Source organism: Felis catus, chromosome E1, assembly GCF_018350175.1.
Source record: "Felis catus isolate Fca126 chromosome E1, F.catus_Fca126_mat1.0, whole genome shotgun sequence".
NCBI classification, from domain to species: Eukaryota; Metazoa; Chordata; class Mammalia; order Carnivora; family Felidae; genus Felis; species Felis catus.
Window position 1 is genome coordinate 5,335,896 of NC_058381.1, and position 26,440 is coordinate 5,362,335.

Sequence of the window (26,440 nt, forward strand, 5' to 3'; positions counted from 1 at the left end):
GTACACCTAACTTAGGATCCAGGAATCCCAATCCTAGGTATGATGAACCCTTGAGGAATAAAACATATGTTCACAAAAAACACCTGTACAAGAATGTTCCTATCAGCCTCATTCAGAATAACCCCCAAACCGGAAGACAAAACATATTTCCACTGACAGGAGAATGGCTGAACGATTTCTAGAAGTTCATATAATTCTACTCAGCAGGACAAAGGAGCGAGCTATGCGTTCACAGCACACCTCGGGTGGATCTCGAGGACACCACGCCGAGCGCAGGAACACGGACACGGGCGAGCCCAGCAACAGCCCAACCTAACCCACGGTGATAGAAATGTTGCCACTCCGCGCACTGACAAGCACTGGACCCCAAACATGAGCTTGCCAAGCACATGAGTGCAAACAGCTGCCATTCAGACCCTTTTAACTGGATTAGGACCCTCTTCCTTGGACCCTCGGGAAATGTCCCAACGTATCGACTGTAGGGAGCTATCCCAGCCAGAGTTCACTGACAGAGCAACCATGACTCTAGGTATCGCTGATGCCCTAGGCACCCAGGCAGCTAGAGCAGGAGGTGAAAGGCACCATAAAGACCCTGAGATGGAAAGTCGCTGCTGGATTCTCCCCTCTGTTCCCCTGTGGGGTTGTGGCAGGTGTTGGGGGGGGCACACGCACGCAGCACAGGGCAGAGCCTGGGCCACTGAGCCCACATGCCCGTCAGGGGACCCCAGGGCTTTGAGGGTAGGGGAAGAAGGGGATGTGGCTCTCCTCTTGGCCGACTTAATGCCCCACCCTGGTCCTGTTCTTCTTCGGCCAGGGTGTCTGCTTGCCGGGGTCGAGCCTGGGACCCGGGAACCCATCCCCAGCAGCCTTTTCTGGAGTGTGGGCTGTCCGTCGGTCGGGAAGGAGCAGGTCCCATCGCCTGAATTGAGACCACCGGGATGAAAAGGACTGGTTTAGAGATTTTGCCTGGAGCTGGATGTAAGCTTTTCCAGTCCTGGGAAGTGGGTAGACCAGGAGGCTGAACAATACTTTTTTCCTTCGTGCTTTGCCTAATGGAAACACTTTTGTTGCTGTTTTTTGTTTTTTTAATTTGAGAGAGAGAGAGAGAGCCAGGGAGAGGGGCAGAGAGAGAGAGAGAGAGAGAGAGAGAGAGAGAATCTTAAGCAGGCTTCACGCCCAGAATGGAGCCCAGTGCAGGGCTTGATCCCTTGATCCTGGGATCATGACCCAAGCCGAAATCAAGAGTCGGATGTTCAATGGACTGAGCCACCCAGGCACCCCGGAATTCTGTTTGATGAGCCCTGGGTTTTAGAGACAAGCAAAATTATCTAATGAAGGACGTCTGAAATTCAAGTTGCTTTGCAGTGAGCGAGCCGAGGCCCAGGGCTTCCCCTCCGTCCACAGGGAGAATTTGCACACGATCCCAGCTTCCTCCCAAGGGTCCAGGTGCTACCCAGCTGGCATTTCCCAGCTCCTCTGCCAACGGTTGGCCCAGCTAAGCCCACCAAGACCCCAAAGTGGGGAGTCTCTCAAACACAGAAAGAGGTCCAGACAATGGGTAACCAAAGTGAATGACAGCCATTCGTTAAATTTCTAACGATCAGGGGCACCTGGGTGGCTCAGTCGGTTAAGCATCGACTCTGGATTTCGACTCACGTCATGATCTCACCGTTCGTGGGTGTGAGCCCCGAGTCGGGCTCTGTGCTGCCAGCTCAGAACCTGGAACCTGCTTCGGATTCTGTGTCTCCCCCTTTCTCTCTCTCTGCCCCTCCCCTGCTTGCACTCTGTCTCTCTCTCTCAAACATAAATAATAAACATTAAAAAAATGTTTTAATAAAAAAATAAATAAAAGAGGAGATAGTGAATATATGACTCTGGCTTCCGAAGGACCTCCTCAAATGAGTCAATATCTCCGACCAGCCTCCCTGTTGAGGTTGGTCCTGGCATCTGAGAATTGTGATTTACTAATCTAAACAGTCCAGCAGAATTTGGCTGCTCCCATCAATGGCATCAAGACAGGAATAAATACAGTAGTTAAAAAACCAAACAAACAAAAAAAAACCAGGGATTGGACCAAAAGACAAAACTATCCAGGAAACGACTCAGTTTAGGTCTCAAACGCTGATGTCCACTCATGGTGGAACATGTGATCTTACTGATTCAAGGTAATGCACTCACTGCTGTTAAAATTTAATCTCATTTAGGTAAATGTTCTGTTATTCTTAGCGTTTTCCCTCGTCTTTCCAGACCTGAGACAGTGACCTCAGGGCCTGGGAATCAGGGGAGATAGGGGGACGTACCCCCCCTGCATAAGCAGTGGCCACGGAGGGGCGGGTGCAGCCGTATCTGCTGTTTCCAAGCCTGGGGCATCTGCCCTTGACCGTCCAGGGCCCGCTGCTGGAGCTGCAGTGTGGCCCTCACTCCATCCCACGGCTCTTTCAACCAGGCAGACCTCCCCACATCAAGCATGACTGGACCTCCTGCCTTCTCCCCCAGCCCCCTAAATGCCCCTGCTCTTTTCGGGGAAGGATTCAACTCCTTTTCAAATGCCTCTTTTTAATCTATTGTTTATGGATAAACTTTGCCTTCTCTCTAGGCCTCACCTCTTCACCTTTGAACCAAGCTTCCTAGAACTCAAAACATCTGTTTTTAGGTTTTTTTTTTTTTTTAAGGTAGCTTGTTCTCAGAATAAAGATCTATGACATTCAAATTCTTATACTTCCTATAGATTTACCCCCCCCCCCACCACCAATTAATTAAAAGTTTAAAAGCCTTGAAACTGACTCTGTACCACTGGGACCCGATGGGAAGTGTATATGAAAAGCCTCTTCTTCAGTGATGAAGGGAAAGGTAGAAGGCAAAAGAAATCAAACAAAACCACACACATTAGTATCAAAATATTACTAGGGCGCCTGGGTGGCTCAGTCGGTTAAGCGTCTGACTTCGGCTCAGGTCATGATCTCCCGGTTCCTGGGTTCGAGCCCCGCGTCGGGCTCTGAGCGGACAGCTCGGAGCCTGGAGCCTGCTTCCGATTCTGTGTCTCCCTCTCTGTCTACCCTTCCTCTGCTCATGCTCTGTCTCTCTGTCTCTCTCAAAAATAGCTAAACATTAATTTTTTTTTTAAATAATGAATTAACATTTAAAAAGTTGCAAAAAATATATCAAAATATTACTTACTGCAAACCAGATTACTTTTGCTCACACCTTCTGCCGATAGCCCAGAGCTGGTCGGAGGCATGGCCCGGAGCCTGCCCACCCCCGCCCCCCGGCATCCCCACATACTTTGTGGGTGCTCCACCTCGAGGAGCCAGGGACCAGAGGAGAGTCAGAGTTTCTCAGGTGGAGTGTGGAATGCGCATGAGTAGGGGAGGGGGCGGGGAGGAGTCTGCCATGTCCCTTTCTGAGCTGGGAGCATGGGCTAGGGATACCGGTGAGGGGAATACAGAAGTCCCCGTTATCAAGGTAGGATCAGAAGACAGGAACAAAGAGATATGACCTATTCCAAAACTTAGAGGCTACTCTGCTGTGCTTGGCTAAAAGCAGACCCATTCTCTTCTGCGTCTGGCGTGAGTTTGGGGGATAGAGCATGCCAGACTGAAAACAGATTATCGGATGAGGGGTTTTCTTGGGACTCTGATGTGTTCTTTATTTGAACTTCTCCGCCCAACTTCCCCTTGTTGAATGGAAGAGAGTTTGCTGCAGACAGTGCTTTGTGTTAGTCCGGCTTCCCCAGAGAACCAGAATCAAAATCAACAGGATATGTAGATATAACAAATCTTCATAAATAATTCTTTATTTTATATAGATATAGGTATAGATAGATATGGATATATCTATAGATATGTAGATAGATATGTATCTGATTGGTCTGTATAAAATAAGGAATTATTTATGAAGTTTTTTTTATATCCAGGGGCACCTGGGTGGCTCGCTCAGTTGGTTAAGTTTCCGACTTTGGCTCAGGCCATGATCTCATGGCTCATGAGTTCAAGCCCCGCATCGGGCTCTGTGCCAACATGTCAGAGCCTGGATCTTGCTTCGGATTCTGTGTGTCCCCCTCTCTCTGCCCCTTCCCAGCTCATGCTCTGTTTCTCTCTCTCTCTCAAAAATAAATATTAAAGAAAAAAGATTTATTATATCGGGGCACCTGGGTGGCTCAGTTGGTGAAGCGTCCAACTTCAGCTCAGGTCATGATCTCGTGGTTTGTGGTTTCGAGCCCCACGTCGGGATCTTTGCTGACAGCTCAGAGCCTGGAGCCTACTTTGGATTCTGTGTCTCCCTCTCTCTCTGCCCCTCCCCGGCTAGTGCTCTGTCTCTCTCTCTCTTTCTCAAAAATAAACATTAAAAAAAATTTTTTTAAGATTTATTATATCTATACATCCTGTTGATTTTGATTCTGTTCTATATAAAATAAGAAATTATGTATTAAGATATTTTATGAGCGATTATAATCATCAGTCACGCAGTTATGGAAGCCAAGTCCAAAATCGGCTGAGTCAGTGTGCCAGTTCAAGTCCGAAGGCTATCAAGCTCCTGCAGAACCAGGAAGATCAGGGGTCCCCGCTCAAAGGTGTCAGGGAAGAGAATTCTCCCTTACTTGCAAGCAGGTGGGACATTGTGTCCTATTCAGGCCTTCAACTGATTGGACGAGGCCCACCCACACCAAGGAGAGCAATCTGCTTTACTCAGCGCACTGATTTAAATGTTCTTCTCATCCCAAAACGTCCTCCCAGAAACTTCCAGAATAATACCTGGGCAGCATCACAGGTCCTTTCTCCCCACTAATGCTGTCCGCCCATCACCCGCAGGCCCCTGCGATTCTCCGCGACCTCTAACCTTCGGGCTGACGCTCTGTCTCTAAGTCGGGGAAATGGCTGCGTGTGCGCAGGCCTGGTGCCATTCCGTGCCTCTCTCCGCCAACTTCCCTGGCGCCCAGAGAGCCGCCCGTCCGCCTCAGGCCCACGCTTCCCTCCATCTCCCTTCCGTGGCGAAGCCTTCCGGAAACGAGCACACACCTACTCAGCCTGACTGGGAAGGCCCCCGGGGAAGGAGAATCTCCGGGCCCAGGTTTGAAGGCCGAGGTCCTGACTCCGGGTCCGGTGTCCATTCTGCCACGTAGCCTCCAAGGTTTGAAGCCAGCACCGTTCCCCGGGCCCGAGCCGTCCGCAGGAGCTGCTGAGCTCACAGCCCCAGAACAAGGGACTGGTGGTTATGCTGAGAGCAATGATCAGAGCTGGGAAACATTAGCGCCGATAAAATGAGATTGGACCTGGGAGATCGTTCCAAACACCAACTCGAGCGCCTGTGATGTTCTGAACCCATCAAACTGCACACAGTTCTCTCTCCCTGGCTGTGAAGTCGGTCTCTCCATCAGAGAAATCAAAGAGACCTGTTTTTGTTGTCGTCGTCAAAATCTTTAAAGCTCTTTCCCCGGAGGTGCTGCACCAGGCTGGCGGCTGAGGCTTCCGCTGGTCGAGGACAGCACCGCAGCCCTCGAGGCTGGGAGCTTAGCCGACTTCCCACTCTGAACGGTGCCGCCCAGAGCCAGAGAACGTTAAGCGATAGCTGCCCCTCAGAGATGGAGCGACTGAGGGCCAGAGAGGTCCCCAGACCTGCCCGGGAACCCTAAGCTTTGAGTTCAGCCTCGGGCGCCTTTTCTTATTGCAAGAGGTGAGGGAAGCACGCAAGGGAGGTCGGGCAGGAGGAGGGCAGGAAGGCAGTGAGCAGGAGCAAGGAGAAAGTTCCCTGAGAACCGGGACTCATCTGTCCTGTTTACTGCCTCAGCCCCTCGTGGTGGCTCTGTGTTTGACGTATAATAGATGCTCAGTAAACATTTGGGGAAGAAGGATGAGAGGAGGAAGAGAAGGAAGGAAGGAAGGGAGGGAGGGAGAGAGGAAGGGAGGAAAGGAGGGAGGGAAAGAAGGAAGAAGGAAGGAAGGAAAAAAGGAAGGAAGGAATGAAGGAAGGAAGGAGAGTAGGGAGGGAGGGAGGGAAGGAGGGAAGGAAGGAAGGAAGGAAGGAAGAGAGGGGGAAATGGAGGGAAGGAAGGAAGAAAGGAAAGAAGGAAGGGAGGGAGGAAGGAAGGGAGGGAGGGAGGAAGGGAGGAGGAGAGAGGGAGGGAGGGAAGGAAGGAAGGAAGGAAGGGAGGAAGGAAGAGAGGGAGGGATGGAGGGAAGGAAGGAAGGAAAGAAGGAAGGGAGGGAGTGAGGAAGGGAGGGAGGGAGGGAGGAAGGGAGGGAGGAAGGGAGGGAAAGAAGGAAGGAAGGAAGGAAGGAAGGAAGGAAGGAAGGAAGGAAAGGAGGAAGGAGGAGAGAGGGAGGGAAGGAAGGAAGGAAGGAGGACAGAGGGAGGGAGGGAAGGAAGGAAGGAAGGAAAGGAGGAAGGGAGGGAGGGAGTGAGGAAGGGAGGAAAGGAGGGAGGGAAAGAAGGAAGAAGGAAGGAAGGAAAAAAGGAAGGAAGGAATGAAGGAAGGAAGGAGAATAGGGAGGGAGGGAGGGAAGGAGGGAAGGAAGGAAGGAAGAGAGGGGGAAATGAAGGGAAGGAAGGAAGAAAGGAAAGAAGGAAGGGAGGGAGGAAGGAAGGGAGGGAGGGAGGGAGGAAGGGAGGAAGGAGGAGAGAGGGAGGGAGGGAGGGAGGGAGGGAGGGAGGGAGGGAAGGAAGGAAGGAAGAAAGGAAGGAAGGGAGGGAGGGAAGGAGGAAGGGAGGAGGAGAGAGGGAGGGAGGGAGGGAAGGAAGGAAGGAAGGAAAGGAGGAAGGGAGGGAGGGAGTGAGGAAGGGAGGGGGGGAGCAAGGAAGGAGGAGAGAGGGAGGGAGGGGGGAGGAAGGAAGGGAGGGAGGGAGAGAGGAAGGGAGGGAGGGAGGAAGGAAGGAGGAGAGAGGGAGGGAGAGAGGGAGGGAAGGAAGGAAGGAAGGAAGGAAGGAAGGAAGGAAGGAAGGAAGGGAGGAAGGGAGGAAGAGAGGGAGGGATGGAGGGAAGGAAGGAAGGAAAGAAGGAAGGGAGGGAGGGAGTGAGGAAGGGAGGGAGGGAGGGAGGGAGGAAGGAAGGGAGGGAAGAAGGGAGGGAAAGAAGGAAGGAAGGAAGGAAGGAAGGAAGGAAGGAAGGAAGGAAGGAAGGAAGAGAGAGGGAGGGAGGGAATGGAGGGAGGGAGGGAACGGAGGGAGGGAGGAAGGGAGGAAGGAAGGGAGGGAGGGAAGGAGGGAGGGCAAGAAACGAGATGTGACGTGAGGGCAACCTTGCTCTGAGGTCATGGGTTTTCACCATCACTTCCTGCCGCTTCTGCTGTTTTCCTTGCACTTCTGTGTTCTATGAGGGTTGAGGGGTTCGGTTTACTGGGTTTTGTTTTCATTTGGGGGCTTTTGTTCTGTCTTGCTCTGTCCAAGTTAAAGAGACTGGGGTTGCCAGGGCTCCGGCTCTGGATGAGTGGAGTGTGCTGATGGTCACAGCGTCATTCTCGTCGAGTGTTCCCCGAGCTCTCGCCTAATGAGAAGTAGGGTCAGAACCGGACCACAGAAGTGTGACCGTCACGGTCCACAGGGGTCCACATCAACGCTCCTCCCTGTTGCTTTCCGGGACTCTTCGGGCCCCGAGGGAGATCTTCCCGAGGGTATCAGATTGTCAGATTGTCCCCTCTGGATCCAGATCGTCCATGAGCGAATTAGACCGAAAGACCCAAGCCGGTATCATTCATTCACTCATCCCCGCGCTCATGCGTTTGTTCATGCACTCAGTCGTCCAAAGAGTATTTATTTGTGCCACACGCTTGGCTAGGCAGCTCTAAAATGAATGGGACTCAGTCCCTGACGTCCAGGACTCGCCACGCACACAGGAAACGGGCATGTCTACCCCTAACGTCTCCTTCTCCTTGCTCTGGAATAAATGGAGCAGGGGCCCCCCGTCCGCCCGGGTCATGACTCATCTCCAGCATCCCGCACAGCGCCTAGCAGAGAGGACCCGCTCGGGAAATATTTTCCGAATGAAGAAATGAGCAAAAGCCCGGGAGAGAGGAAGTGTGCATAAAGAAAGAAGATGTGCGGAAATCGTAAGGAAATAGTAACTAAGATTTATCTGTGATCCCTGGGAACACTGTCCGTATTTTCAGCCTCCTACTCAACGTAGTGACAGTCGTTAGAAACAAAGGACAGGAAGGAGCAGGGATGGTGTCTGGAAGGTAAGGAATGGGTGGGGGGGATTGAAAGCTTCAGAGGGGGGCAGAGAATCCTTGCAATATACCCCCAGTTGTGACACAGAAATGATTGCCTCTCTTGGGGCGCCTGGGTGGCTCAGTCTGTTAAGTGCCCGACTTCGGCTCAGGTCATGAACAGGTCACCGATCTCTCCCCAGCGAAGGGCTGTGGTGTTCAACCGGACTACGTCACCTCGTCTGGTAGGCTTTCCAAGATGGCAATGGTTCCAACACAGGGAGGGCTGCTTCGGACCAGGGCTGTGTGGGCACAGCCCAGACTCGCTGTTCTCCCAAAGGGAAGAGCCCAGACTTGCACTTTGAGATTCTGAGTCCCAGGGGAGTCTCCCAGCTGCTCACAGCACTCCTTTCCTGGCCTCGGAAAGGAAGTCACAAGACCTAAAGGTTGACCGTTCTCTTGGCTTTCTGGCAAGTAGACCCTCACAGCTCCAACTGGGCTGGCCGGGGTTTAAAAAGCTGGAGTGCCTATCCACGAGTTTCAACCCCTCCACATACGTGCTAACCCAGGAACCGAACACACGTATCATCATGACCCGTCAACACACCTACGTGTTTGGGGAAGGATTTCTAAAATTTGGTTTCTTCGTTTAAGAAAGTAGTTCTGTTTCCTAACATGGAGGCCTCCGTGCTTAAAACCAAAAATGCAAAGACATCTGTAGCTTCTAGCCTGGGGCAGAGTTGATTTAGGAACTAAGTGTCAGAAACGTGATCGGTACTGAGGTGTGGTCTCTCGGCCAGGTAGGGCATCAGCAGGTTTCAAGGAAACTCTATGAAGTTCAACATAGATGTATTCCATCCAGGGTTTTCTAAACACACGATTCCTCTGCATCAGGGGATGCGGGGTCACAAAGAAGGAAAAGAAGATGGGATGAGCATTGTATTCCTGGGATGGGTAGGGGGTGACCTTGAGATTGGTCCAATTCAGCCCCACTTTAAGAACGCAGGACTTTGCTTCTAAACCATCATCGTTCCTTTATTTGTCTACACCACCATCATCTCCATCTCGAAGAGCGTCCAAGAGTCCCAGGACATTCGAGTAGGAAAGACCACGTGGCAAGGTGCAAGAGGGCTACCTGGAGTGTCGAAACGCGGCTGGACATCCCTCGTAATCAACAGGCAATGTTCTGGCAGCTATCTGCGAGCATTACTCACTGGATGGCAAAGAGATGGAAATTCTCACAGCTTCTTGGCATACGGCATGTTCAGTTCTCACTTGAATGGGAAGGGAAGAACTTCAGGCGGTGAATCAGCTCTCACATGCCACCCTGGTACCGGGGACAGATGGCAGTCCCTTGGGCACAGGAGGGCTAGCCCCTTCTCAGCGGCTCAGCTCCTATCCGTTTGGTCTCAATCCCGGTATCTCTATCTGGTCTGGAAGTAGGGAAGACTGTTGTGTGCATCCTTCTCTTTTTCTTTAAGTTTATTTTTATTTTGAGAGAGAGAAAGAGAATCCCCAGCAGGCTCCGCTCTGTCAGCATGGAGCCTGACACGGGGCTTGAACTCACGAACCGGGAGATCATGCTCTGAGCTAAAACCAAGAGTCAGACGCTTAACCAACTGGGCCACTCGGCTCTGCATATTCTTCTAAATCTATTGGTCTTATATCCTGAATCCTGGCTTTAGAAATCCAAAAGACAAGGGGCGCCTGGGTGGTCCAGTTGGTTAAGCATCCAACTCTGGGTTTCGGCTCAAGTCGTGATCTCACGGTTCATGAGATCGAGCCCCAAGGCGGGCTGTGCACTGAGAGCGTGGAGCCTGCTTGGGATTCTCTGTCTCCCTCTCTCTGCTCCTCCCCTGCTCATGCTCTCTCTCTCTCTGTCTCTCTCTATCAAAAATAAAGATTTAAAAAAAAAGAAAGAAATCCAAAAGTCAAAAATTTGGTTCCGTTGTTCCGTTTCTGCTTTGACAACCCTTCCATAAGGTACAGGGTACCTCCGTTCCAGTCATCTGGGCTGGAAGGAAATGCTTCTGTGTGTGTCCATAATGGTCTTCCTAACATTTCTCCTCCTAATTAGGTACAAATACTGCCAGTTACGGGCACAGATTGTCAACGGCGGGCCTCCCCCACAGGGCACAGCCTCGTAAGCTTAAAGAATGGAGAGCTGCTCTGTGTTCCTCCCATGTTTTCCATCCCTGTGCAATGGAGTAGGAATTCGCTCCTCTATGGACACATGAACAGGAGGCATGGGTACCATCCCTCATGTTTGGCAACGGAGGACAGTAGGTATGCTAGAGGTACCATGGGGTCTACTGGGAAGTCAAGAAGGGCACCAACCCAAAGTAGACCAGATCTCCTATTTTCATGCCATTGATCTAAGTTCTGCCACCATCTCAAACCCCCTTGTTCCAAACGGAAGGAAACCAACCCAACCCAAACCAAAACAGGAGTTTAACTAGACAGACTATCATGCTGTGTGCTGTTAAAGATTTCTCTGGAGTGGACTAAGAAACACACGGGCTGATGGGGCCCACGGGGGAATTGTTCAACCACAACTCAAAGGCCTCCTAATCAGTTAATCAACTGATCGACCCGAACGTCTTTAATAGAGCACCTACTATCTGTCAGGTGGGCGTGGTGTTTAGGTGCCCTCGGCTGTGCGCGAATCCAGAGATGAGCCTTTGGAAAGCGAGATCGGGGTTGGAAGAACAGGCAACAGTCAGCAGAAAAGACAGCCACCCGTGCAGTGTGGTGTTAGAGTAAAATCACTGTGTCTACTAAATACCTCCTGTGAGTCAGACGCTGTGTGGCCTGCTTTCCACGCATCATCTAATTTAATCAGAGAGTAGGAATTATTCTCAATTGGCAAATGATGAGACTGGAGTTGAAGAGGTTAAGGATTTTTTTTTTCAAGGTTAAATAGTAAGTAAGAGGAGAAGCCGCTCAAAACCAAGTCCCCGGGGACCTTCAGGTGTTAGCCCGTTGAAGCATGCGGATGCCTGTACATCAAGAACGAGAATTCTCTCCGTTTTAGAAACAGAAAACTAAAGCACAGAATTCAGGCGACGAGCCCACGATCATACACCGCTCCGCTGGGTAGCTGGCATTTGAACCCAACCAGCAGGCCCGGAGTTGAATAGTCCCCATTTTTTAGCGCATGGGGTAGTGTGTGTGTCCATTTTATCCCGTGCTAAGGCCATAAATTTAGACAACACTGACTGCCAGTAAGTGGTAGTTGCCAAGTCCTTCCTTGGGGTGTGATTAACGCCTTATCTATCATTCAATCTTCTAGATCTACTCCAGACCCTGGCAACTGTAGTCGGTGTGCCCTAATCATGGTGATGCACCGTGATTGGTTGGTGCCCATGACAAGCAATATGGTGGAATATAAGAATCAGTCGAATCAAGACTAGAAGATGGGTTCTTAACCACAACAAAAGCCCTGGACAAGTCATCCCCATTTGCTGTATGTCACCTTCCTCATCTGTAACACTGGTACGTTCGCCTCCTCCCGCTTGACTTGCTTGTGGTTTAGGGAACCAAATAAAGTCTTTCCGAAGGGCAAAGAACTAGGTAGACACTTTTGCCTAAAATATAGTGTCTAGGGCAAAAGATTTAAGCTATCAGTTCAGTAAAAGAATATCCAAAAACGAAAACAAAACCCCCTCAAAACAAACAAAAAAACCCACATCTTTTTAGGTGTCTTGATTTCATTGTGAGGGAAATGCAAATTGAAGCCACTCTGAGACACTACCACACATCCTACAGAATTACTAACATGAAAAAAAAAAAAGACAGAAAATACCAAGTCTCAGTGAGGGTGGGCAGATCATGGAATTTTCACACACTGTTAGTAGGCATGTGAAACAGTTCAACCAGGTTGGAAATTCTTTGGCATTATCTCCATCTGCATATCCTATGACTGAGTAATTCTACTCCTTTGCATGTGGTAGGGTCCCCTCCCTAAGGAATAAAAAAAAAAATACCCTCAAGGCAACCTGGCTATCCCTTACTAACAACATCCTTCACGACCTTGTAACATGAGACCACTTAATCAGACTGCATGTTTGTGTGTTACCAAATATGGGAGAGAGAGAGAAGTAGAACATGGATAAAAAACTACACCATGTGGTGTTCGGGGCTCAGTTCTTTGGGTACAAACCCAACTGAGCGGTGCCGGCATGGATAAAGCTGCCTCTTGGGAAGAAAAGCTTCAGTGTCACGACTCTCTGGGTGAGAATCCTGCTACAATGCATACACACGTTCATGAAAAGACACATAGTAGAATGTTCAGAGCAGCTCCATTCATAAGAGCCAGTATCAGGAAATGCACCAGATGCCCAGAAGCCACGAAATGGGTAAGCAGTGGAGTATCGCCCAGCGGGGACAATCAACAGTTGTAACAATGTAGATGTATCTCGCAAACTTAATGCTGAATGAAAACCATACGAAAATAAAAAAAGAAGATACAATATGCAATTTTATTTATATAAAAGTCAAAAGCAGACGTGGGGCCAAAGGCAGGCTGTCCCCAGATGTGCCACTTTGGCATATTCATTATTTAAGTTACTTTCTTTTTTTAAATGTTTTTATTTTGGGGAGAGAGAGAGAGAGAGAGCAGGGAAGGTGCAGAGAGAAGGGGACACAGGATCCAAAGCAGACTCTGTGCTGACAACACAGAGCCCCAAAGTGGGGCTCGAACTCACAAACCGTGTGATCATGCCCTGAGCCGAAGTCGGATGCTTAACCGACCGTGCCATCCAGGCGTCCCTAAAATGTTACTTGAGAAACAGCCAGTGCTGGGACACTTGAACCCTCCTCTGGCCTCTGAAAGCAGGCAATAAATCTCCCATGTGGAAAGCACCCTACAGGGGGTAAAGAGAGACGGGAGCTTTAATGTTTATTTATTTTTGAGAGACAGACAGAGTGCCAGCAGGGGAGGGGCAGAGAGAGAGCGAGACACAGAGCCCGAAGTGGGTCTCAAACTCATGAACCCTGAGATCGTGACCTGGGCCAAAGTTGGATGCTGAACGGCTGAGCCACCCAGGCGCCCCAAGTGGTAGGACCTTTAAAGCCTGGAAAGCTATAGAAACAAACCTTGTTACTTTCCTTCTCCTTTACTGCCTCAGCCCCAATTCCGCTTAGAATTCCTTACTAATTAAAGTCCCAAAGCACCTGTTTTCTTTATCTTCTCAACTTCCTCACAAATGCAATGTCTCTTTGTCCAAAACGTATAAAACGCTGCCAGCCTTGGTCATTCCTTTTCAAGACTGGGACTCTGTGTGCACGCACATAATGAAGATTTGGCTTTCCTCCTGTTAGCCCGTTTCATGTAAATTTAATTCTGCGTCCAGCTGGACGATCTTGAAGGTAGGACTCCAAAAAAAATTAAAAAATACAAAATACAAAATAAAACCAAAAAACCAAAACTAAACTAAACCCCCCAAATTCTCCATCAAGCAATATGCTGGGGTTTTTTTTTAAAAAAAAATTTTAACGTTTATTTATTTTTTGAGAGACAGAGACAGAGCATGAGCTGGGGAGGGGATGTGGTGGGGGGGAGTCACAGATTCCAAAGCAGGCTCCAGGCTCTGAGCCATCAGCACAGAGCCCGATGCAGGGCTTGAACTCATGAACCACGAGATCATGACCTGAGCTGAAGTCGGACACTCAACCAACTGGGCCACCCAGGCGCCCTGATATGCTGGTATTTTTATTGCCCAGTGGAAGTGTGCTGAGTGGAAAATCTCTGTTTACTTAAAACTTCTCTTGAGGCTGGGATCTCTAATAGATAGAGTACTCCTGCGCTGTAAGTAAGAAAACAAGAAAACAAGAAAACAGCGCTGCCGAGAGACAGCGGCAGAGGATAGAGACTCACAATTGACAGAATAAGTGGAAATGGCCATAAACATGAAAGGATACACAGCCTCACCAGTCATGAAATAAATGCAAACTAAACACTGACATTCTTTGGTTATTGGATTTTCAAATATTAAAGATATTGAAAACATCCAATGTTGGGGCACCTGGCTCAGTCACTTAAGCATCCGACTCTGGATTTTGCTCAGGTCATGATCTCAGGGGTCGTGGGTTCAAGCCCCGCCTCTGGCTCTGCATAGTCAGAGTGGAGCCTGCTTGGGATTCTCTCTCTCCCTCTCTCTGCCCCTCCCTGCCTCTCTCAAAATAAATAAATAAACTTTAAAAAAAAAAAAAAAGGAAAAGAAACTATCCAATATTGTCCAAACAGGCAATTTTGTACATTGTTGGTAAGAATGGGACTGAGGTATTCCTCTTGAAGAAAACAGATGTTAAGATTTAAAATATACATTTTTCAACATTTAAAACGTATGAGAGGGCACCTGGGTGGCTCAGTCAGCTAAGCGTCTAACTTTGGCTCAGGTCATGATCTCGTGGTTTGTGAGTTCAAGCCCTGCGTCATGCTCTGTGCTGACAGCCCGGAGCCTGGAGCCTGCTTCAGATTCGGTGTCTCCTCTCTCTGTTCCTCCCTCTCCCCTTGCTCTCTCTCTCTCTCTCTCAAAAATAAATAAAGATTAAAGAAGAATTTTTAAAAACATGAGCCTTTTGACCCTATAGTTCCTATAAAAATACTCAGCAAAGTGTGAAAAGACACAGGTTTGTATATAATAGAAAAATGGAAAGAAACATAAACACAAAGCAATTGGAAACATTTAAAAATAAATAACACTGTTGCCATATCATGTTGCTAAATGCAACAAGGATACGGGAGAATGTACAGTATAATTCAGTTTTGTAAAAAATAAGCACACACACAAAATAAATAGATACACATGCCATATGCTATTATGTATACATATATGTATAGTTTTTGGATATAGGTTTTAGATTTTTACAGTGTGTATAAACTGGTACAATCAGGAAAGGCAATGAAGAATTTCTAATACTCCAGGAATAGACACCAAATGCTAAAAACATTACGTCTAAGTGATGGGAATCTGGAAGTTTAAAAATTTTTTCTTCATCGTGTACTGTCCAAAATTGTCTGCACTGAATCTCTACCCCTTTTCAAATCAGAAAAAAACAGGTGGAATTTAAAATAATAAGTATATACAATTTAAACTACAGCATATGATAAAAGTCATGTCTAAAATATGGACAGCTTCAAGCTTCAAAGGATAAACACCCCAGAGTTAATGGCGTTTAAACGGATGGCAGGATGAGAGGTTTTTCCTCCCTTCTGCTCACTTGCAATCAACAGCTGAGTGATGTGTCGATCATTGGTTGGAATGACAGTGAGTTTATCATTATTGTAATTGATGCGCTCATTAGTACCTGACTTCTCCCTCCTCTAGTTTCCTACGTGCTTGTTATTTCCACACGGCGATATTAATTACGGCGATATAACACTAAGATGAATGGTTAGGAGGGATTCCAAAGGCATCATGGAGATGCATGCTAACAGAATCAAAAGGGGTCTTTGGAGTTCATTCTGTCCTGCCTCGCGGCTTAAGACGAGCGGATTTCTGGACCATTCAGCACATAAGGCGATCAGTGCTGCTCCTAAAGATGCCCACGGAAATGCCCAGTTTGTGCCCTGACATTCCAACAGCCGCCTGCCAATAATTCACTCTCGCAACCCAGCCGGTCAAGCAACCCACCCCGTGGTGCTTTCTTCTCCTTCATAAACAAAACTGACCAATGGTCGTGGGTGAGTGTTTTTCTCCGGAACAAAATCTAAAATTTCAGAGTTTACCTTTGGAAGGAAATACCTAAATGTGGGGGGGGGGGGGAGGGTGCAGCTGGTGAATGGCCCCAGTGCTGAGGCCCCTCATCTTTCCAGGAACCCCTGATTCATTAGATATTAATGAATGAATTCTAATTCATTAGAATTATCCCAGTGTCACCAATCCTGCCATGTTGCTTCCTAAGAACACATGGGTCCCTTTATAACGGCCCGGGCAGAAATAGATGCCTTTGCTTTTGTCCCTTGCACAGAATTTTCCAGAAGACTTTTCAAAACACTAATATAGCTGTATAACCAAAGATAAGAACACAGGCCAAAAGGATATACTGACATGTTAACCATGGTTACAGGCACAAAGTCGGACTATACGTTATTATCGACTATTACTTTCTCTCCAGGTTTTTATTTTTCATTTATTTTTAATTTCTTAAAGGTTTCATTTATTTATTCTTTAAGTTTTTAATGTTTATTTATTTTTGAGAGAGAGAGCGTGAGCTGGGGAGGGGCAGAGAGAGAGAGGGAGACACAGCACAGAGCCTGATGTGGGGCTCAAACTCACAAACCGTGAGATCATGACCTGAGCCAAAGTTGGATGCTTAACCGAATGAACCACCCAGGCACCCCTATTTATCTATTTTGAGAAAGAGAGAGAGAGAGAGAGAGAGAGAGAGAGAGAACCCCAAGCAGGCTCCACACCATCAGGGCAGAGCCAGACTCGGGGCTCGAACTCACGAACCATGAGATCATGACCTGAGCCAAAACCAAGAATTGGAGCCTTAACTGACTGAACCACCCAGGCACCCTTTATCCACGTTTTTAAAAATAAGGCATATACATTTTTCCTGTGCAGGGAGCCTTTTGCTACGTGTGTACAATTCTCTCGTCTCAGGAACATTTTCTTCTACTATATCCTTGATGATCCATTTTAATTAAAGTGTATCATTTTGCACGTCGAGAACAATAGCTGTCTGCTGATTTTACATTCTCTGCTCTCATCTATTCTTTTTTGCTAATTGGAATGTTCCCCCATTGTCCTCTATATCTTTGGGGAACTTTTCCAATGTGTTCTCTGTGTCACTTATATGATTTTTTTTTTTCCTGCAGGATCAGTGCTATTTTTCCCCCCAACTGCTGTGGAAATATTAGCTTTATTGCCACAGTCTTTCGTCTCGTTTTTATCTTACCCTGCCGTCTCTTTATTTAGTTCATTCTCTCTTTAAGAATTTGTTTTCAATGCGCATTTATTTTTGAGAGAAAGACAGAGCATGAGCAGGGGAGGGGCAGAGAGAGAGAGAGACAGAATCCGAAGCAGGCTCCAGGCTCTGAGCTGTCAGCACAGAGCCCGATGCGGGGCTCGAGCCCACGGACTGTGAGATCATGACCTGAGCCAAAGCTGGACACTCAACTGACTGAGCCACCCAAGCACCCAGCTCAATCTCTCTTTAAAGGTATTTTTATTATGTGTCAGAGAAACACTACTCCTTGTTCTCTCTCGAAAATGCCAGGTCACTTCCTAATACTCTGTGCTTTCTTCTCAAACATAGACTTTTCAGATACACGTTCTTCCTCATCTTTGGCTTGATATTACCTCCCTCATGTTCACGTTCTCACAGATGCGTACTTGAAGACCCCTCAGTGCCTTGGTGTTGCATTCTGTCCACTGGGAGGATGACCCAATCCCTGCTCAGATCTGTGGCTGCAGAATGAGTGAACAGGTGCAGTTCCCCATCCCACCCTCACTTGGATACAATGAGCCAGTGGGGAGCAGAGTGGGTTGTTTGAAGCTGACAAAGGACATGGAGGAGGGCTCTGGGCCCTGAGCCCTGGGCGATGAGAAGTGTCCAGAGAGTGGAACGGGGGTGCATTTGATCCAAATGTGATCTTTGCAAATTCAGCTCTGGGCTAGCATTAGCCGTTCCCCTTCCTTCGAGATCCCAGAATCTCCCATAAACGTGAGACAGGATGGGACCCCTGGGTGGCTCAGTCCGTCGAGCATCCAACTTCGGTTCAGGTCATGTTCTCACGGTTCGTGGGTTCGAGCCCCGTGTCGGGCTCTGTGCTGACAGCCCGGAGCCTGCTTCAGATTCTGTGTCTCCCTCCTCCGCATGTGCTCTGTCTCTCTCCCTCTTTCAAAAATAACCATTAAAAAAATAAATTAAAAAAAAAAACGTACGCAGTTGCATTTTTGTTATTTAACAAAGTTTAAGAGGTTTGTTTATTGTGTCCGTATTCAGACACAACAATGTGCTGAGGGCACTGGGACGTTATTAGGCAACATTTCCCAGACTTCAGGGACACCAGTAAACATTTTGAGGGAGTCTCTTATTGGACGAGCATTTCCTGGAAGACACTTTGAGAAACAGTGTTTCTCAGGCCAGTTACAGGCGAGTTACAATGTGTCAACACCAGCAGCCGCCCTAGAAGAACCTAGAAGTGTCTGAGGAGTGGCTAAGCCAGGACCAGCTGTGCATGGCAAACACCATGTGGGGCTGGAGTGTTCCCTGCCGTCCACGGCGGTGGATAAGGATTAAGGGAAGGAACGCATCCAAAGCCAAAACTCAATAGCGGGGAAACTCGCCCAGATGCAAGGCCCCAAGTCTGTCTTCCTTTCCACGCCAATCTGCCACCACGAATCTGGCCAAGAAGCAAAGTGTATTTACCGTTCTGTCTGAGGAAGTCACAGCACAACGATGTTCTCTTGGTCTGATACGGCTCATAGTTTCTCACAAAATTCAGAGTATTCGACTTGAAAGGAATGAGGAATTGACCGACGCCAATACCTTTGATCTTGGGGCGCCTGTGTGGCTCAGTCGGTTAAGCGGCCGGCGCTTGATTTTGGCTCAGGTCATGATCTCACGGTTCGTGAGTTCTAGCCCCAAGTCGGGCTCTGTGCCAATGGTACAAAGCCTGCTTGGGATTCTCTCTCTCTCCCTTCCTTCCCCGCCCCCCCCCCCCCCCCCCCCCCCCGCTTGTTTTCTCTCTCTCTCTCTCTCAAAATAAATAAAAACTTTAAAAAATTGAAATATCTTTGGCCTACAAATGGGGAAACAGCCTAAAGGGCAAAGCAGGTTGTTATAGGTCATCCCAAAAGGGCAGTGCTAAGTCTAGGAGCCTCATGCCCAGTGCCCTTTCCATGAAACCATGATGCCTAGCATTTAACTAAAAAAAAAAAAAAAAAAAAGTGTGGAAATTTAAGGCCAAATAGCTAAATAAGAGTACTTTATTCTAAGTGTGTGACTCAGCATTCTAAACACAAAATTTAAGCTTTTTTCGTCTTCCAACTTGGGCAGAAAAAAATAAATTATTAGTTCATTCATTCATTCATTCACTCATTCACTCATTCATCTACTGGGCATCTACAACCTACCAGGAACTGTATTTAGAGGCTTGGAGTATAATGGTGAAACAATGTGAAACCATCCCAAGCTTGTGTTTCGATGGAGGAGACAGACGTTATGAAAATAATGACGGAAACAAATACCAGGGTTGGGGCGCCTGGGTGGTTCAGTCAGTTAAGAGTCCGACTCCGGCTCAGGTCACGATGGCACAGTTTGTGGGTTCGAGCCCCGCGTCGGGCTCTGTGCTGACAGCTCAGAGCCTGGAGCCTGCTCGGATTCCGTGTCTCCCCCTCTCTCTGCCCCTCCCCTGCTCACTCTGTTTCTATCAAAAATACATAAACATCAAAAAAAAAATTTTTTTTTAATTTTTTTTTTCAACGTTTATTTATTTTTGGGACAGAGAGAGACAGAGCATGAACGCGGGAGGGGCAGAGAGAGAGGGAGACACAGAATCAGAAGCAGGCTCCAGGCTCTGAGCCATCAGCCCAGAGCCTGACGTGGGGCTCGAACTCACGGACCGCGAGATCGTGACCTGGCTGAAGTCGGACGCTTAACCGACTGCGCCACCCAGGCGCCCCCCAAAAAAAATTTTTTTTAAAGAAACAAATACCAGGTTGTTTCTGACAAGACTCATAGACAGCTGAAGAGTAATAATAAGCAAAATTAATACCTAACCAGAAATACAAAGAATCAAGCGGTCGGTCTAAAAACAGGAAATATTTTTTTGACCCCCACATCCCATTGGCTGGAAAGCTAGAGGAAGAAATCCAAACACAGACATCGATCGCCATCCTCCTTCCTTTGAAAAGAGCTCTGGGGTCGACCCAACCCACAGCTATGGCTCCAGACTAACCTCCTATTTGGTAAACTGGCCGTTGGGGGCGGGAGGAGGGATCTCTCTTCCCTTAGCAACACAGCTTTGTAGGGGAGCAACAGAAAGCATTTATCATCGTGAACCTGAGTTGGATCACACCACCGAGCCAGTGGGCATGGTTACAAACACTCTCGAGAAGTATTGCCCAACGGTCTACACCACGCCCCCAGATTACACACCATAGTGAGCCGTGTGTGGGGAGGAGAACTCAGGGCAAAAGAACGGAAGCCCTTGCTCGGCAGGGCTGGGAAATGGAGTTCATGCCATACCTAACAGAAGGTCTTTCTCTTCCAAGTCAAAGTGACGGCAGGGCTGCTGGAGGGCACTCTCGGGATTTCACCACATTGCCAAATACAGAACCAACGGGGCCAGGCAGCTTATCCCCAAGGGCTCCCCGACTCTGCCCTGAGTGACACTGGCCAAACCCTTGGACCACGGAGAGTCCCGGTGCTTTCTTTTTTAAAAGTCCCCATGAAAGGGGCACCTGGGTGGCTCAGTTGGTTGAGCGTCGGACTTTTAATCTCAGCTCAGGTCTTGATCTCAGGGTGGTGAGTTCAAGCCCTGCGTTGGGCTCCGTGTTGGGCTCTACGCTGGGTGTGAAGTCCACTAACTAGCTAAACAAACAAACAAACAAACAAACAAATAAATATAAGAAAATAAAGGTCGCCATTTGAAAACTAAAGGAGAGTGTGAATTTTAAGCCTGGCTCATAGTAGGAGTTCAATACATATGAATCCTTCCTTTCCACCTGCTTTCTGCTTCCTAAGTTAGGTTCCTTCCTACCTTTGTCACTAAGCACCAGGCCCTAAGTTATCTGGGTCTCTGGTGTCATCATCTGTGAAACGAAAGAGGAGGGCAGGAAGTGGTGATGGGGGTTCCTTGTAATTCAACCCGTTTCGGACCCTATCATCCTAACAGGTGCACCGCGCGGAGAAGGAACAGGAAACGCTGGGATCTCTGTCACCTGGGCCCCTAGGGGTGAGTTCTAGGAGGCTCCGGGGCATCAACCACGACCTCCGCAAAGGCACGAAAAATAAACGAGGAGGAAATTGCCAACAATCCCCGCACAGCTGGAGGCGCTCCCCCGGAAATCAGCATTTCATCAGTAGCTTCATTTACAGCAGAAAAGTTGCTATTTGCAATAACGTCGGGACCTGCCGGCTGGGATTCAGTGGCTCCCCGGCGGCGTGAGCCATCACCAAACTACCAATTTTCACTTCGCAAGTCAGAATGACCCCTCCGGGGTGCTCCGTGCCGGAGGGGAGAAGGGGTGGGTGTCTGCCGGGACAAGTTCGGGCACAGAGCGCACAGGGGCATGGGATGGCTGTGGCTGGCCTGCAGTTCCCACTGCTTGCAACCTCTTCACCACACAAACACGTAGCGTTTCTCCTTCTGGAAGCCCCTCAGGAGCCCACCCATCGTTGCTAGAGTCAGAAAGAGGAGAGGAAGGCGGGCGAGGAAAAAAAACAAAGGAAAAACAGGAAGACGCGGCTGTCGGAGCAACACGCAGAACATCAGGCGGTCCCGGGAGTCCCGGTGTTGTGCCGAGATCAGTCACGAGCCAGCGGTGTGGACCTAGCAGTCGCTTCCTCCCTCTGGGGATCCAGCATACCCAAGTGTTCAAGGGTCGAGGTCGGACGGAGTGGCCTTGACCCGGCTTGCATCTCTAACGTTCTGGTTCTGTTATTCTCCACCCACCGGGAAGGGTGGAGAAGAGGAGGAGGTGGCAAGCAGGGGGGATGGGGGCGAGGAAACAGGACGCAGACTGCCACAGGAAAGACTGAAACGACACAGACTGGCAGAAGAGTATCCCTCCCAGAGCCTGAAGGGATCTCAGCAGCGATCCTGATGACGATCAGGATTATGAGCGACCGAGGTTCAAGGGCAGCACCCTGCAGATCGATCAGGATGGCTCCCACTCAATGCCCCACTCTCCAGGACCCAGGAGACCCCCCACCCTGTGAGTTCCGAGTTCTGGGGAACCCAAGGGGAGGATGGGAGGCACTCGGGCTGTGAGTCTGGCCATCTGACATTGAGGTGCCCAGGGCAGTGCAAGGGACCCCCCTCTCCCCCGTCAAGGTTGTCCTGAAGAGGTAGGTCCTGAGCATTGACCCCCATGGGGTCTGAGGATGCACCCCCCAGCACCGGCACCCTTAGTCACTCTGTACCATCGAGGGACTGACTGCCAGCTACTTCTGTATGCCCGGAGGGCCACGGGCTAAAGCCTTCATAGGGGCCAAGGGCAGGCCACCCCAAGATGCACCACCTTGGCATGAAAATTATTTTGAGTTAAAAAGCAGGGGCACCTGGGTGGCTCAGTTAGTTAAGCGTCCACCTCTTAGACGCTTCGGGCTCAGATCATGATCTCATGGTTCGTGAGATCGAGACCCACATCGGGCTCTGTGCCAACAGTGCGGAGCCTGCTTGGGATTCTCTCTCCCCCTCTCTCTGCTCCTCCCCTGCTCACGCTCTTGCTCTCAAAAACAAAATAAACAAACATTAAAAAAAAAAAAAGCAACCAAGTCCCTGAAGATTCAGGAAAACCTCTTTACCTCCCCCATAACTACGTAAAAGAATTTAGATAGAAGACCAGCTTCAGGAGGGGAGCTATCCCGATGGAGAGCTAGTGTAGGATAGAGGTCAGGTAGGAAGGAAGGAGTCTGGCCTGTTGGTTTCTATGCCCCATTTTTTCTCAGTGGCTCAGCAAACATTTACTTACCAAACATTTAACTCTTTTCATCTCCCATGAATTGCACTCTTTCCCTTAGAAGTCCCGGACGCCCACCCCGCTCTCCTTAGATCAGAATGACGGACATGCCTCATTCTGCCCCACTCGACTCTCTTTGGAATCTCCACGTCTGTTTGGATCCCATATACGTACAGAATTAAATCTCATTTCCTCCTGTCACCCTGTGTCATGTGACTTTGATTCTTACTCCAGCGAGAAGGACTTAAAGGGTAGAGGACATGCTTTCTCCCCCTTCACCTTCTTGTCCACTTGTGACTTCCCGGGCTACCCTGTTCTGTTATTCTCACCTGGCTTTGTTTTAAGCCCTTCTAACAGCTACTGTCATTAGCTCAGTGCCTGCCTCTCCTGGCCCCTAGCATGTGTGCTGGTTTCTGACTCTCTCTCCACGTCCTTTTTTCTTTAAAATGGACCTGGCTCGCCTTTTTGCCAAAAGTGAGAACTCTTTGGGTCTAACTTGGACCACCAGCTTCATCACTTCCTTGTATCCGGCACGGGACACCCCACCCGTAGCAAACGATGAGGAATCCACTCCAGTCTTCCCTTAAGGACTTATCTGCTGTATTCACATTATGTTTACGACACCCCACCCGTAGCAAACGATGAGGAATCCACTCCAGTCTTCCCTTAAGGACTTATCTGCTATAGTCACATTATGTTTACGAGATCGAGAATGGTGGGGGTAGAGGAGGGATGAGGTCATTGTGAGGGAGGAAAAATAATTCTCCCTCTATTTCTTCTAGTTCTTGGCTGAGATCCCCCCCCCATTAATAAAAGACAAATTAACAGGAGAAAAACAAACAGAAGTTTAATAACATGTAAAGCTCCTGTATGCATGGGAAAGATCTGGAAAAACCGAGTAGCTCCTGGAAATGGCCCAAGCCAATCTTTAAATATCAGCTAAAGACAAAAAATATCCAATGGTAGGGAGCCAACTATGAGAAGCTATCAGGAAAAGCCCCATAAACAAGGGAAAGGCTGTTGTGCAGATGTAAGTCTTTGCCTACTGCATTGGTAAGAGTTTCTAGAGACTTAGTCATCCTTCTATTTCTGGAACAGAAAGGGAGACACCATTACAGATGGAAATTTCCCTTATAAACGTAGAAGTCTCTTACAAGGGCAACTTCTACTTGGTTTTCAAGAGCTCTTCCTGTGTTTCCTGTTTCGTAAAAGTGACAAAACTTGCTTTTATACTTTTTTAAGATTTTATTGTTTTCAAGTCATCTCTACATCCAGCGTGGGGCTCGAACTTACAACTCTGAGATCAAGAGTCCCATGTGCCACCAACTGAGCCAGACAGGCCCTCTGGCAATAATACTTTTATATCTAAAATAATGTTTATGCCAAAGAGACATATTTTGGGGCCCCTGGGTGGCTCAGTCGGTTAAGTGCCTGCCTTCCGCTCAGGTCATGATCTCAGTTTGCGAGTTCGAGCCTCGCGTCCGGCTCTGTGCTGACAGCTCAGAGCCTGGAGCCTGCTTCAGATTCTGTGTCTCCCTGTCTCTCTCTGCCCCTCCCCTGCTCACTCGTGTGTGTGTGTGTGTGTGTGTGTGTGTGTGTGTGTGTATACACACTCTGTCAAAAATAAATAAACATTAAAAAATTTTTTAAAAAAGAGACATATTATAGGGTGGCAATTCTGCTCCCTTTAATCAATTCAAAGACAATTTCTAGCAGTGCCTGGCTGGCTCAGTCGGTAAAGCGTGTGATTCTTGATCGCGGTGTTGTAAATTGCAACTTCATGTTTGGTGTAGAGATTATTTAAAAATAAAATCTTAAAAAAAAAGAAAGACAATTTCTCTTCTTATATATTTATATATAATCTATTGTCAAATTGGTTTCCATACAACACCCAGTGCTCATCCCGACAGGTGCCCTCCTCAATGCCCATCACCCACTTTCCCCCCTCCCCACCTCCCATCAACCCTAAGTTTGTTCTCAGTTTTTAAGAGTCTCTTATGGTTTGCCTCCTTCCCTCTCTGTAACTTTTTTTTCCCTCCCTCTTCCCCTCCCCCTGGTCTTCTGTTGAGTTTCTCAGAATCCACATAAGAGTGAAAACATATGGCATCTGTCTTTCTCTGCCTGACTTACTTCACTTAGCATAACACTCTCCAGTTCCATCCACATTGCTACAAAAGGCCATATTTCATTCTTTCTCATTGCCAAGTAGTATACCATTGTGCATATAAGCCACAATTTCTTTATCCATTCGTCAGTTGATGGACATTTAGGCTCTTTCCATAATTTGGCTACTGTTGAAAGCGCTGCTATAAACATTGGGGTACAAGTGCCCTTATGCATCAGCACTCCTGTATCCCTTGGGTAAATTCCTAACAGTGCTATTGCTGGGTCATAGGGTAGATCTAGGTTTAATTTTTTGAGGACCCTCCACACTGTTTTCAGAGCGGCCGCACCAGTTAGCATCCCCACCAACAGTGCAAGAGGGTTCCCCTTTCTCCACATCCTCGCCAGCATCTAGAGTCTCCCGATTTGTTCATTTTAGCCACTCTGACTGGCGTGAGGTGATATCTGAGTGTGGTTTTGATTTGTATTTCCCTGATGAGGAGCGACGTTGAGCATCTTTTCATGTGCCTGTTGGCCATCTGGATGAAGAAAGACAATCTCTGGAAAGAAATCAGGTCCAAATCTTTTCGGAGAGTTAACCGCCCTTAAGTTTTTTGTTTTTACTTGCTGCAAACTATTGAAAGGCCTGTAAGTAATTCAGGATTGAGTCTTAACCTGTTGCAAGAAAAACCCAAATCTGAAACAAGAGAATCCTAGACGCCGAAAGAGATGGGGTCATATCAGTTTGTGTTGTCTGGATGATCTGAGGGACCATGCAATAGGGGGGAGTGGATATGAATCAGAGAACATTTATGAGCCAGAAAAACCAACGTGAACCCAAAAACTATGGTGAGGACTGGGTTGGCTACCTCTAAGAAGATGCCGGCTGGAAGGATTTTTAAGTCATCCCCAGCGATTACAGGAAGCACAAGTACACCCCCAAAAAAATCTGTGATATTGGAAAAGGATTTACAGTAAATCCATAATCGTGGACGAGGAGCACAAGAGAAATTGCATTAGGCAGAAATCGAGGACAGTTGCGTTCCTAAGAGCCTAATACTTGGTTTCCATATAGCAACATTTCTCCAATTCTACCTCAACATTTACATGTGAATACAGTCATTTTTTTCATCTTTGTATGTTGTTACATTGATAGCTCGTTTTTATAGACTTGGGAGCCCCAGCATTTTGGCTGAGAGTATCTCTACGTTTTCCATACTTGGGGGAAGCACAACAGTGAACCTTCAATCACACGGTGGTCACCACCAGGGACATGGACCAAGGAGGCCCTAGGTAGGATTCTTAAGACGGTGACATTGCAGAGCTCAGCATCAGAAGCATCTGAAACGCTTGTTAAAAGATATGCTTTCCCGGGACCCGATAAAGGAGTTCAAACCTTGGACTGAGGGGCGCCTGGGTGGCTCAGTCGGTTGAGCGTCCGACTTCGGCTCAGGTCATGATCTCGCGGTTCGTGAGTTCGAGTCCTGCATCAGGCTCTGTGCTGATGGCTCAGAGCCTGGAGCCTGTTTCAGATTCTGTGTCTCCCTCTCTCTCTGC